The sequence below is a fragment of the Asparagus officinalis genome, chromosome 7, assembly GCF_001876935.1.
Source record: "Asparagus officinalis chromosome 7, Aspof.V1, whole genome shotgun sequence".
NCBI classification, from domain to species: Eukaryota; Viridiplantae; Streptophyta; class Magnoliopsida; order Asparagales; family Asparagaceae; genus Asparagus; species Asparagus officinalis.
In genome coordinates, this window is record NC_033800.1 from 850,601 (window position 1) to 859,666 (window position 9,066).

General features: G+C 35.6%; 1 long non-coding RNA gene across 1 annotated transcript; it reads right to left on the reverse strand.

The window, feature by feature from the left end:
• Positions 2,923-5,737, reverse strand: LOC109849480. The gene is made up of 3 exons (XR_002249108.1): positions 4,614-5,737; positions 4,175-4,533; positions 2,923-4,077 (listed from the first exon to the last, which is right to left on the reverse strand). It is a non-coding gene; the product is annotated as an uncharacterized LOC109849480 (long non-coding RNA).

Consider the following 9,066-nt stretch of genomic DNA (forward strand, 5'->3'; position numbering starts at 1 on the left):
CAAGAACCAGTGCCATTAAGGAGATCCACGAGAGAAAGGAGAAATGCTATTCCGGATGATTATATTGTATTTCTCCAAGAACATGAGGAAAGTAGTGGAATGTTAGAAGATGATCCAATCAACTTCTCTCAGGCCATGAAAAGTTCTAACTCTCAACAGTGGATTGATGCCATGAATGAAGAGTACAAGTCTATGCAAGACAATAAGGTTTGGGAACTTGTCCCATTACCAGAAGGTGCAAAACCAATTGGTTGTAAATGGATTTTTAAAACCAAGCGGGATGCAAACGGTAATGTGGAGAGGTATAAGGCACGTCTTGTGGCTAAAGGCTATACTCAAAAGGAAGGCATTGATTATACAGAGACTTTCTCTCCGGTTTCATCGAAAGACTCTTTCAGAATAATCATGGCACTTGTTGCTCATTATGATCTTGAGTTACATCAGATGGATGTTAAGACTGCATTTCTCAATGGAGACATTGATGAGATGATTTATATGGTGCAACCAGAAAACTTTGTGTCAGGAGACCCAAAGAATATGGTTTGCAAATTAAGGAAATCCATCTATGGACTCAAGCAAGCTCCTCGTCAATGGTATCATAAGTTTCAACAAATAGTTATCTCGTTCGGTTTTGAGATGAACATTGTTGATGACTGTGTATATCACAAGTTCAGTGGGAGTAAGTATATTTTTCTGGTTCTGTATGTCGATGACATCTTGCTTGCCACTAATGATATAGGCATGTTGCACGAAACCAAGAGATTTCTATCAAAGAATTTTGAGATGAAAGATCTTGGGGACGCCTCTTTTATATTAGGGATCCAGATACATCGAGATCGCTCTCGGGGTATTCTTGGATTATCACAAAAGAGCTATATCGATAAGGTACTTAAAAGGTTTGGCATGCAAGATTGCAGACCAGGTGACACCCCTGTTGCTAAAGGAGACAAGTTTAGTCTCAATCAGTGCCCTAAAGGTAACCTTGAAATTCAGGAAATGCAGAAGATTCCTTATGCTTCGGCTGTAGGAAGTCTAATGTATGCTCAGGTATGTACGCGTCCGGATATTGCGTACATTGTTGGGATGTTAGGCAGATACTTAAGCAACCCTGGTATGGATCATTGGATAGCAGTCAAAAGGGTTATGAGGTATCTTCAGAAAACAAAAGATTACATGCTCACATACAGAAAATCAGAGAAATTAGAGGTCATTGGGTATTCGGACTCTGATTTTGCTGGATGCCAAGATAGCAGGAAGTCTACATCAGGCTACATTTATATGTTAGCAGGAGGAGCTATATCATGGAAAAGTGTCAAACAAACACTAGTAGCTTCCTCCACTATGGCAGCAGAATTTGTAGCTTGCTATGAGGCATCCAATCAGGGAATATGGCTGCGAAATTTTGTCACGGGACTGCGTATTTTGGAAAATGTTGAAAGACCACTAAGGTTATATTGTGATAATAAATCTGCAGTAATGTATTCCAATAACAACAGGAGCTCAACTAAGTCAAAACATATTGACATTAAGTTTCTGGTTGTGAAAGAAATGGTACAGAGTGGACAAATATCCATAGAGCACATTGGGACAAACTCCATGATAGCTGATCCTCTTACTAAGGGATTGCCACCTAAGGTCTTTCATGAGCATACTGCTCATATGGGTGTGGTATTATTTGAGGATATTATGTTTTAGTGGGAGTTTGTATTTGTGGTGCTTTATGTTTGGTTGTATTGTCTGATCAGAATAAAGTATTCAGTTAAGACACTCTGTTACATTATGTTTGGTTTTGACCTCATTAAGGAGGACCAGTTGAAAATAGACATGTACTGATCACATTACATGTAATTTTCATGCTGCACATCCATGATTGATCTATGTCGTTTGATTGTATTGGTATATGTGACCATTGATGGGTCGAGTCACGATAAATGTGACAAAGGCCGCTTTGATCCTATATTGATATAGTCAATGGACGAGATTGTTCGGAAATACCTTTTCAGTAATAGCAATTTTTGAGCTCATAAGGTTATACACAATTTAAGGAATCATATGGTGCCAAAGTGGGAGATTGTTGGATTTAATCTAATAAATCTATTTATGGGCACATATGATTAATCAATGTGTATTGCTATCTTTCAGGATAACCCACTAAAGTGATTAATTAAATTGGGTTAATGAGTATTTAAATATAATCATGGGGTTATATGTGCAGATACCAGGTTGTAATTGTGATTTATTGAGGGGCTAAATTATAAAAATACAACATCTATAAATAAGGGGTTATGGTCCCTAACCTAGGGTTACATTCTCTAATTCTCTTCACCCCCATCTAGAAAGAGAAATTCGGATTTAGAGGAACTCTAAGGTTAGAAGATCATCAAAAACCCAAATCAAGTTTTCTTCTATGGATTCAGGTATAAGCTTCCGCTCATTTATGATTCTTGTTAATCTCTTTGAATTAATCATGGCTATATGGTTTTAGATCTCAAGTTTTGGTTTAGATCTAACAAGCATCGCATCCTTGCGGTCAATAATTAAATTTATAGTTTCAAGTTTCAACCCTCTTCTCTTATCTTCATTTGCTTATCAAGTAAATAAATAAAGAAATCAAGTCAATGGCTTGGCTATATTTCCTTTGCTTATTGATGCTTGGACCAACATAGACCGTGTACTAAGGAAGACTCTTCTTCTTCTTCTTTTTTTTCTTTTTTTTTTTGGAACTTAAGCAAGTATCAGCAACATCTATAGTTGAGCAGATACTATAAATACAGCATCGGAATGAACGCGTTTCAGACGATAATCATTTTACAGCCATATGTAATGGACTTCGAACAAACAATAGTTCACATAATTGGGGCAGGAAAAACTAGAGAGCTCTCCTTACCAAAATAGCAGCAGACATTCAGAAGAAAGCTGGGGAACTAGTAAGTCAAAATGTAATATTCAGCGTGACATAATCATGAGGTGTATACTTAAAGTACAGGCGCTTGCTTGTGACCAGGCTAGTAAGACAACAATGATTTCATTATAAGCGAAAGAAAGAAGGTGAACAAAAACTGCACTAGCTGAAACGAGGTGAGTTACTTATGCTTAGTAAACCGGCGTTGCAACCTCGTACTGGTATTTACAGAATTGTCAATTACGTCGATAGCTAACTCTGTCACAGTGTCCTGCCTCGAGCCTATCCCCTAGGGCATGACAGGCAAAAAGGCCATTGCTAAAACTGGCAACAAACTCAAAGAGCAACAACAGGTGTCCAATGAGGACAAGGACAATAAGTCAATAAGTCGTTGACTACCAGAGATGAGAAAATGCGAGTTGTACAGGTCAATGCAAGGAAAGGTGCAGGATCAAATGCCTACTGCCACTATCTCCCACCTTCAAATGGATAAGGACTTTAAGTGGTCTGCCACCATCCTAATTAATGGGTGCCTTTGGCAGGTATCAAGCACCCATTTATATCTCAATGCCTTACATGCATCCTTTGTCTCCCTCCAGCAACAGATAGATAGTAGTAGACGCATATCACACTAAAATATTCAGAGGCATCATAATAGCATATTCAGGACTAACGCTCTTTGATGATACCCTTCAAAAAAAAAGTGCACATCACCCATAAACAAATATTATTTCAAATTTTTAATCCTATGCCCACAAGAGAAAACCACTAAACTAGCTAGTGGAGGAAAATCAATCATCTTAGTCAGTCAAGAATATTTCTTCCATGCCAATTCCAACCTCCCATCTCCATAATAACATGTCACGTCAAACGATTATGCCTAGTGCAATGTTGATGGAACCCTTTCCTTTCATTTGGTAAGATATTTTCCCATAATATCTACTTCTGGTCAAACCACTTGAACTTTATGAAGATCAAAATCAAGAAAGTGAATCCTTTTTGCTAATGGGTGCAGGTGTAGCAGAGTGTGCAAAGTATTCAGAATACTTAGATAAGAAACACCAAACGTAGTGGAGATGGAAGATAAAGTTGCATGACTTGTGAATATTCCGTGTGCAAGATAGATTTGTTACCATCTGGCTCCTTCAGGTTCATACTGCCTCATAAGTTGACTACTGAAATCCATACATTAAGACAATAATCATGAGAGGTATTCTGGCTCTCCCTTCTGATGAGGAGTTAATACAGTAAAACAACCAGAAGCTTGTATACCTCCACTAAAAGCTTGATGATAACAGAGCTTTGCATGGATCACTGCTACATGTGGCTCAGTGGGTGTTGAGTGTATAATCCAAAATTCCTATGAGACAATACCGATGCCCTTCAAATCGTTCATGTATTGGATGCAATCCTGAATTTAAAATGTTTCTTTTCCAGAAAGAGGGATCGAAGAATATAAGAGAATTTAAATTCCAGAAAATTCGATGCAAGTAAGAGGAAGAGATGAAAGAGAGATCACATTTGCGGTTCATGATCTGATCAAAGTATTTGTGTGGAGATTCAATCAATTCTTCTACTGCCATCTTCGGCTTTGTTACTCTCTTGCTTCTCAGTTTTTAACAAGTATGAGTCTGTCAGAGCACAGGATCCAAATTTGAATTGTATTTTAAAGAGATTTAAAAAAAACAAATTGGTCATTAAATGTACTCACTACTCTTCACTGCAAGACCAGCCCAACGGGCCCCAAGCTTGACTAAATCAAGGAAGGGCATTCCGTGCCTACAGGCCTCCAGAGCAAATTTATCATTTATTAAAGGTCCAAAGATACTAAGATACCTCTAGGTTAAATTTATGTGGCACTTAGCAAAGGTCCATAGCCCACTTACATGTTGCATTACTGGGCTATAAGATGAATCTTGAGCCCGCATCCATAGTTTATGAGAACCTAAATTAGAAGATAGATATAAATGAAGGAGAATTTGGTACATATAAGTTTGATATGATGCAAAAGGGAGTAGAGGACTACGTCAAATTATATATATTAGAGTGAAGAGAGATCGAAGTGTTCATGAAGGAGACCAGATTATAGAAATATGGAGAAATGTTGATGTATACTTGTGTATAAATGCACATATTTAGAAATGAAAACATAGACTTTGGAGTTCAATAATATCTAATAGCAAAAGTAGAAGCAAGGTTTTATATGTCAAATGTCAGGTTCATGTCAGACGGCTAAAATTTTTATGTCGCATAGTGGAAATCGGTGATATGTTGAGGGACATGAAAAAAAATATCGGATTGCCATATCGGATGGTGTGCATACATGTGAAGTGTAATATAATATCACAAATTAAATCTAAACATACTTAATAAATTCTATCGCCTAAACATAAACATTTAAATAGTAAAAGTGTTAAAATACATTGACAACCCATTAACATATATGTCAAATAATGATCAGTAGCAAATAAATCACCATCTTTCGGCTGAGATTGCACACTTATCACATTATTAAACTTAATTATATCTTGCATTTATATTTACTTTCTTTTACGATTCCACTATTTCAAGAGATCTAGTCAATCTGCGCTATCCATAGGATATTTGCATGTCACTACGTGATACGCATCATTATTCTTGGTACTTCTACTAGACTAGTCAAGTTTACATTGTTGTATTATCTCTGTTGTTTCAATTTAACTTGAATATGCTTCAAATTTCTCTGCTTTAGGAAATGAACCAAATAATTAATAAATTGTTCGATTATTATTATTCCAGATATTCAGTCATATTCGACTCGATAGTTCATTTAATTGTAAATGAATATTTTTCAATATCTGGCTCATAAACGAATAGAATTTAACCAAAAGGATATTCAATTCGATTGATTATTAAATATTCATTTATGTTTTACATTTTACTCCTCTAAGTTTAATTTATCATAAAATATTTATCTTTTAAAGTTACACTTTAGATATTTACTATGATCAACATATATCATAACTAAATATCTATTAGAAATAAATTCTTATTCAAATTTTAGCTTAGATGACATTCTTAAGTTGCTAAATTAGTTTGATAGAAAATGAATTACTGTGGATCTAAAATCTATAATGAGATGTTTTCTTGCTTCTACATTACTGCATTATACTGAGTTTTATGTTCATATTACAATTGATAAATATATAAATTAATAATTTATAAATATATGAATATAATAATTTTAGTAGTAAAATATCATAATAATTATTAAGTAATTATGCAACATGTAAAAAGAAAAGAAAAAAAATATATACCAACATAGGATAACACCTGACCTCAAGTCTAAGAATCAAATGCATTAACCAAGTGTGCTAACAACATTCGTGAATAGTTACCGAATATTTAATGAAAATACCTAATCGAATTTGAACACCTTCTACCAATTCGACAAAAATTCGAATTCGAATTCGAATTCGCTGGAGTAAACCGAATTCGAACTTAAAGGTATTCGACCAAATTCGATTCGTTTCCACCCCCACTCTGCTTGATGGCTATAGCTTTGTATTCCACATATATTCACATCTCACGTTTGATGCACTTAATGATTGCAACTAGAGAGACAAAGAGGCTGAGAGAACGAGAGAGACGAAGAGGCTGAGAAAGGGACTGAGAGAGATGGGAGAGAGAGGAGTACCATTCAAAGAAAAAGGACGGTTGAAGGCTTGTAGCTTTAGGATCCACTCCCCACTTTCAAACACTCAAACCCTAACCCTAGTTTCCCTGAAAGCTAAGAGAGAGAGAGGAGAGAGAGAGAGAGGGGCAATTATATATATATATATTTATATATATATATATATATATATATATTATATACTATATATATAGTTGGAATATGGGTATACTTGGCCAAGGATCTTGGTAATGATGTGAACACATCTTTGTCCATGATATCATCACACCTGGAGTTGGTGAGCTCCATCTTCAAGGTGTGATGTATGGACAAGATGTGTCCACATCACTACCAAGGATCCTTGGTACCAAGTATACCCATTTTTCTCATATATATATATATATATATATATATATATATATATATATAACCTTTGATTTGATGATGTGTCTTTGATTTTGCAACAAATAAGAAGTTGAAGTTGTTGCCGCTGCTGCATTTTTTTATTTGGGCAAAAAAAAAGCCCTACCAAAAGATATAGTTCAAGTTCAAGTTGGGTCTGGGTTAGGTCGTGTTCAAGTTGAGCAAATCCACCGGCTTTTAATTGTCGATGCTTCACTCGCTATATCCGATTTTTGTCTGATATGTCACAGACATGGACCAAAAAATGACATGAAACTTAACATATACTATCGGTGTGATGCCAAACCCAACATGGCGGTCGACATTTAAAACACCGAGTAGAAGAAAGTATAAATGATGAGTTTTAAAATTCATGTACTATCTCAAACAATATGCACACCATTGAAATGAGTGACGCGCAAATCTTCCCACTTATAACTCAGTATCCCACATTATTCTCACTCCCTTGGCAAGCCCTTGAGTAGATGAGTGGAACTGGGTTCACACTTGTCTTCTTGCCTTAAAAATGTGATAAACTACATCAAATTTCCCCCATTAATTATAACTACTTCCTTAATAATTTCCCCCACAATACTTAATTTGGTTTATCATGTCATCTAGGAGCCGAACACTTTCATTTAGGATTCACGATAATGTCGTGAGTTTGATAACGGAGCTAGAGGGTGTGCAATATTTCCCTGTAGTATAGGAACCATGTTATCCTATTCATTAATAAAAAGGGGAGCGTGTCGCCTGTTTAAATGACATGTATATGTTTGAGATTGTTATATAGAGTTTTAGATTTATCTCTTTATTTTATTGTTGTTGTTGGATATTAATGAACTCTCAAATCTATTTTTTGGTTCAAAAATCAAGGGTGACTATACATATGTATGCATTAGTTCATGCAACAATAATATGAGATAAAAAGTATATATAGCCTTCTAGTTAGTGTAATGGGTTCTAAAAAGTAAGACTAGTTCTACTTTCTTTAACACTTAATCTTTGATCTTTTACTCGACTGATTCTTCCCCTCTAGCAGTAACACTTTTTCCCCTAGCAATTTATGAATCACGTGTGTGTGGGTGGGTGGGTTTGACGGATGAGGTGACAACCTATTTTGTTTAATGAGCCACCAAGAGATAAAGGGTGGTGAGACCCACTCATCCAATGTGACTAACAGGGTGGCCTCACCGCACGGTCATCTACTGGTAACCTATTTAGAGAAACGAGACGACTTCACACCCTTTACTTCCTATGCACACATATATTCATACATATATGCATACATAGTACCTAGATATATATAACACACAAATTTATATGTATTCCTATTCAGGCATAAAACATTATTAATTGTCTGATAGAATGTGTAATGAAAATTTAGTTCAAAACATTAATTTATAAGCTCCTACTCACCTTTATACTCTTATTACTTATTGCAAAAGTAATGTCTTGGATCCTTCACTGAATAAATCGTATGTCTCTAAGATGGGTGTTAAGAGAGGGTCTAGAACATTGGACTTGTTAAAACTAGTTATACATGGAAAATTATTCTCATATAAACCCTAATTTAATCTTACTTCGACCTCCAAAAGCCCGAACATAGATCCTATTGAATTTGTAACCCTGTTGCTCATGATTAGCTCATCACTCAATTCTTGTCCTTCAACAACCTCATCCCTCATTCTTGTGCTAACAAGCCGCCTTGCCTGACAAGTACATGCTAACAGGTTACAACAGTTTTGATCATCTTTATTCCTTTTATTCATACAACAAAATTATAGTCCTTTGTATCTTGGTTCCTACAGAATGTATAGTCCCATCCACCTCACCACAACATTTGTTTTACACCTTGTACCAACTTTCTAATGGAAAGATGTGTTTAGCAAATGTAATTTAATAGGTGACAGGTGTTCAAAAGAAGAGTTAGTAAGACTTATCAATTTGGAGTTTCTCAGTAAGCGGAAATTTGGATAGTAGCACTAAGGCGCAGCCGTTAATTCTGTAACATGCTTTTTAACTTAAAAGCTCGAGTTACTTGACCAAAAAAAAAAGGTTTCCTTATGGTAGGCTTCAAGGTAACACCACACCTATAAGATAATTTCAG